This window comes from Phalaenopsis equestris, unplaced genomic scaffold (genome assembly GCF_001263595.1).
Source record: "Phalaenopsis equestris unplaced genomic scaffold, ASM126359v1 Scaffold000149, whole genome shotgun sequence".
NCBI classification, from domain to species: domain Eukaryota; kingdom Viridiplantae; phylum Streptophyta; class Magnoliopsida; order Asparagales; family Orchidaceae; genus Phalaenopsis; species Phalaenopsis equestris.
Genome location: NW_018164591.1, coordinates 736,453 through 742,210, shown reverse-complemented (window position 1 = coordinate 742,210; position 5,758 = coordinate 736,453). Strand labels below are relative to the sequence as shown.

The 5,758-nt window shown below is 34.8% G+C and overlaps 1 pseudogene; it reads right to left on the bottom strand.

The window, feature by feature from the left end:
* The window catches only part of LOC110021826, a 13,230-nt pseudogene extending 8,668 nt beyond the window's left edge, over nt 1–4,562 (bottom strand).
* Between the last annotated feature and the right edge of the window lie 1,196 nt (nt 4,563–5,758).

The window sequence follows — 5,758 nt, the reverse complement described above, 5'->3', positions numbered from 1 at the left end:
AGGGCATCAGCTGTGGAAAGTGATTTTATCCCGTTTTCTCTTTTTTTTTCTTTTAAATATGTTTCACTGTGTAAAATTTACGTTCTGAACAAGCTCGTGCAATCTATTTTTCAATTCAAGATCATTTCAACAACTTCGACAATGGTCGAGATAATTTGAGCTCAATTCACACACATCTACCACATGTGACATAAAAAATTGATGGTAACACCTATATCAAAAAGTTATTACATGTTATTTCATGTAATTGTATAATGACCCACGTCTTATAGGAAGAGAGCAATGCAGCACACGCAAAAAAGGTGTTAGTTTAAATTATAATGCTTCTTCCTATTGGACGTGACTCTCTATAAGAAGATCACCCCTAATATATTAGTACACATGTCTCACACTCAGTAAACACAAAAGGCAACACATAAAATATCTGGCTATGTGTAAACCAATGAATAATAGCCATACATGAAGATTCTAACTACAAGTTACCCTATTCTAAACAAGCATCTAGAACAACATAGCCTAATCACATACGTCTACGTGTGTGCAAAAGGTGCATATAAAGTTAGTGCATGATTTTGATGAGTCGACGTCCCCAACCCTATCCTATAGATCCATGCGATCAAACACATGCTACATAAAAGATGATAATTTTAAGTAAAATATATTTCAAAGCTTGACCTTATTTATGGTCTAAATTATGGGTGTTTTCATTTTAAAATATGTTTTAAAACATGATGAATAGTAATAATATGTAAATATTTTTTATTTTAAAATTCAATGCCTAAATGACACATGCTAGGTTTTATGGAATCTTAACACAATCATATAGATGTTGATTGCAAAACAATAACTCACATTGCTCGTTTAGATGTACTCACAAGCAATGATCATTAAAGCAATGCAACCAACATCGAGTCAAACATCTAAAAGGGTGATTTTTCATCAAAGGGCTAGGTGGAAATGATGCAAAATGTAAGGTGGTTTAGTATGACGTGATTGCTCAAGCAAGGTGTGAGCAATTAAAAGTGATATGCTAAGTGGTTTTACATGATATGGAAGCTCGAGCATGGTGTGAGGAACCATAACATTGATGAAATGACATGCTAAATGCTAGTACTATGTTAGGTATGAGTACTCACATCAAACAACATGTGGAAATAAGTGTGATTTACTTACAAAGCATGATCGCTTTTGGTGACACGATCATATGTGAAAGCATGCGAAAGAAAATGAAGTGCACAATCATTCTATGTGGTATGATTGTATCAACATATCATGATATGTCTATGGCAATACTATGTGGTGCCATAGATACTAAGTGACATCACTCATGCTAGGTAAAGTCATGCAATATGGGCTTTTTAGACAAGTTATCTCTTTATGTGATACATGAATATCCAACATGAGCAAATGAGAATATATACTTACTTTGAGATATCAAACACGTGAGTGCAAATGTGCTCTAACATAAGCATGGGAGATCATGTGCTTACATAAAGAAAACAATGTGATTACAAATACAAGTGCAAAATGTGATGTACACTTGACACAAAATGACATGTAAATGTAAATAAATGAAGTGCAGTGCATATGATATGAAGATATCCAACTTTAATATATCAATGCATATGCTTGCATTAGAATATTTTATTTGCAAGTGAAAAGGCAATATCTTGCATAAACACATAAGAGCGTGTGTTGATGGGAGGAAAAACACTATAAATGCAAATGTAAATACCATTACCTAACATAAGCATATGGAGACATGTGCTTATATAGGAAACATGACAAGTAAATGTAATGGCACAATGCAATGGCACATTCAACACATGATGTTATTGTCAACATTGGAAGCAACATTCAAAAACATATTTTCTTACATATACATCATGATAAATCTATTTTTATTTCTTTCTCTTTTTATTTTTAAAGAAGTTGTCAACTTATTTGTCATCGTACTTCCCTTTTTCGAATAAGTCTCTCTTTTGGATCATATGGAACAGGAGAAGAGATGAACCAGCATAATAGGGCATTCAACAAGGGCGGACTAATAAGAGAAAGAATGTGGAGAGCTTCCATGTGGCAAACCTCGCTATGATAATTCAAGTATATATGTCCAAAAAAGTTCGGACCGGAATAGCTTGTGTTAAATATCCATGAAAGAAATGCCAATAAAAGCTAACCACAACCAAAGAGTCGGGTATGTTTGTCTGTTCTATGGTCTAGAGTGCTCCCAAGAGAACGTATACCACTTGTTTAATTACATATTGGGGGTTTCCTAAGAGTACTCTTGATTTAAGGAGTTTTTTTTACATTTAAAGTGACAACTAGCACAGGGCTATCAAAGAAAAGTTGTTTCACTAGGGAATGCTCAGATGCTTTTAAAGCTCTTGCTAAGTCACGAGGTGGAGAGTGATTCTCTCACAGCTCCATTCAGGCAATGGAATCATCAGCATATATATCCTACAAAATAACTGAATCGTCCTAACGAGGGATCCTGATACATCAAAACACATCCATGTAGTAAGGGCAGAGGACAAATCGTCGTATCCCAAATAGGCGGTAGCTCACCAATATTTGGTCCATCAAGATGATATTAATGAAGGAACAAGGAGCGATAGGGCTTAACAGGGTAGTCAAAGGAAGGAGTAATCCCTACAAGGTACCCGTCATCCTGAGCCACTAGGATCTTAATTCTACCAGTCATAAAGGAAGCGAAGCCAACTTATTCGGAGATCTCTATCAGTAATACGTGAATTGCATCATCTGTGGAGACCTTGCTAGCCATAAAATCAAAGGAACAAAACTCTATCCTATGACTATCAAATAGAGCTCCGAAAGTTGAGACTTATACCCGTCGAAATGACAAGGGTGTCATTGGAAAAGAAGAGAAAGGGAGGTTTGGCTACGAAGCTGGAAATATTCCTAACAAAAATTCTTACACTCTGTCTGAGTCGATGAGCCTTCTAACTACCTAATCACACTAGACTATCATCTAAGTAGAAATCTATGTTGGGTCAATCAGGTTGGAGAAGCACAGGGGCTTCTTCTCAGGAGGTGTAGAATGATGCAGTTATCTATTCAAGTACTAAGTATGGATGCCCTATTAAAATGGCTTGGGTGATATCCATGTTATGCATATTATTTATAATTATAAAATTCTCAATGAGTCCAAGTTATAATGTTTGTATTATTATAGATCAACTATAAATAAAAAGAGAAAATAATTTACGCATGCAAACATGCAAGAAAGATAGTAAACAAGCCAAAAATAAGGAAAGGACGATGTCGTTGGGTCGGCAATATATCCCAGAAAAAAAATCGACCAGGCACTGCATAAGTACACGTCTAGTTCTAATTCTATCCATAAATGAAATTTTGAATCATGGTACGGGATACCAGTCTACTGCTCATGGCCTACTGCTCATGGTCCCTATCACGTGGTTTCGTCCTACTGACACCTCAGAACTTGTGTCCATATCTCATTTATAATACAAGACTCTTTTAAGGATTTTAAAAGTATAGAGGAAAAAGGGAAAGCATGAAAATATAGTTAGCGGGAAATCCAACAAACATGCAACGTGTAATGAGCCGTGACTTTTTATTAGGGAAGCAAAATGACATCTGCAAGCAATGGATTAGTAGAAATCATCATATGCTCCCCCTTCAATGGTACCTATGCATGTGCATACATACAGACACGACTTCCTGCAGAAGAACGTCCTAATATACTACCATGCATATCAAGCATGCAAGCACACCAAAAAGTACAAAGATGATGTCTGGCTAGCACAAACAAACCAGCAGAGAATAATAACTTAGGGCATAAAAAATACTGCCTAGTAACTTATAAGTGCTCAAAGTAAAATCTCTGGGTATGTATGACTTTGATGAGGTTTCATGCACAAAACATCTATTAAAGTGTTTATAGATCCTTTGGACCACGAGAGACTATTTTCAAATGAAATTTGGTGCTTATACATTAAAATGAACATAAAGCATGTGTCATATCAAAAAAATAACAATGTCAAACAAGAGTAACTATTTTTGGGCAAGGCTGCACCAACTCAAACCCAGTTTCATGTCATAAATGCACGTTAGGAGTTTTTATAGATATCTTGAGTTTCATGAAGTTATGTATGAATAAAATATATTCCCATTGTATTCAAAAGGACATTATACATGTGAAACATCAAGAATTGTTGCCAATGGTAACACCAATCTCTGGCATGGGTGTGTCAATTCAGACCTAGTTTCATGCCCTAAACACACACTGAAAAGCCTCAATGGATGTCTTTAGCTTTTGGAAGCTACGTATGAAATAAATAATGTTCCAAAACATTCAAGTAGATATCCTACACATGTAACATCAAAAGTTGGTGCCAACAACGACCTTCTCATTTTTCTCCTTATTCGCAGAAGAGTAAACAATCCCATATGATCCCATACAAATCGGCTTGATGGGCACATAGTTGGTGTCATTCTCAAAAAAGCTTTGCATCATCACTAAGTAATGCTTTCCAGTATTTTCTAAAGCCATTTGGTGGATCAACATATTAAGCCATTCCCTTCGATAGAAGCAAGAGAGGAAAGTCCAGAAAAGAAGTTTCCTAATTAAATCAGTGAGAATGATCTAGACAACCAAGATGAATTGCTTGGAGTTTAGCAATATCTTCTCAATTTAAACACTTCAATAAGTCTGGAAATGAAGTCTTTGTGTTAAATCAAATCTTCATACAACACTTGCAGCTTCGAACTGAACTACTAAACCTTAGGATTTCTTCCCTGTCGACTTCTTAAACCCTATAGTCTTACTTCAAAGGCTCTCAGAAGTGGTTCCTTATTGCATCCAACTTCTCTGATCAGGGAAATAATCCCAACACTTTAGATCAATAGTTGGTTTGTATGTGTGTGTGTGTGTGGTGTTATTACTATAACATATTAATATTTATAGATAATATTATTATTCAAAATTCTTCCTGCTTACGTAGTACAAACTTGAGATATAGCAAAAAGATAAATATAATCCTGAACGGATCATATTCTTCTCAACTAATATTTGCACAAAGACATCCACAAGAACATCAAACACATATCTAGTCCATAGTAGATTGTCAATCTACCTACTGATCATAATATTTTCTTGGATAATAATGATATTGACAACGACTTTATATATGCTTAAAAATACAAGAATTTGATACTGCAGCTAGAAGATTTAAATCCCCGGCAACGGCGCCAAAAACTTGACAACGGTTATAGATTTGATAAACATGTGTATAAAATATTCAATAATTGCAAAGTCACATTTATCAATGCAAGTATACGTATCGCTCAAGTAATAGGCTCAAATGGAGTCATGGATATCGATCACACAAGGAGTAATATTAGAGGCTACAGACTAAGATTTTAAAAAATCAATACTTAATCACAACAATATAATTCAAATTACATATTTGTCACTAATAGGCAATTGAAATAAAAATGTAATTTTAATAAACTCTTAATTAACTAATTCTGCTAATAAAGTTTCTAATGTGAAGTTCAATATATAAAAAAACAACATTCTCCTTGTCAAGAAATATAAGTGAATGGATAAATTGAATCATTTCAAATTGTATTGTGTCATATAGGAGCATATCTATTATTTACCCTTTAGACCAAGCATAAAGAACATTGACTAATCATATGCTTGGTTATTGAATTTGCGGCTAGGCTGGGAGGATACTAGCTCTCACTTCGGAGCTCCCACGTTCCCCTC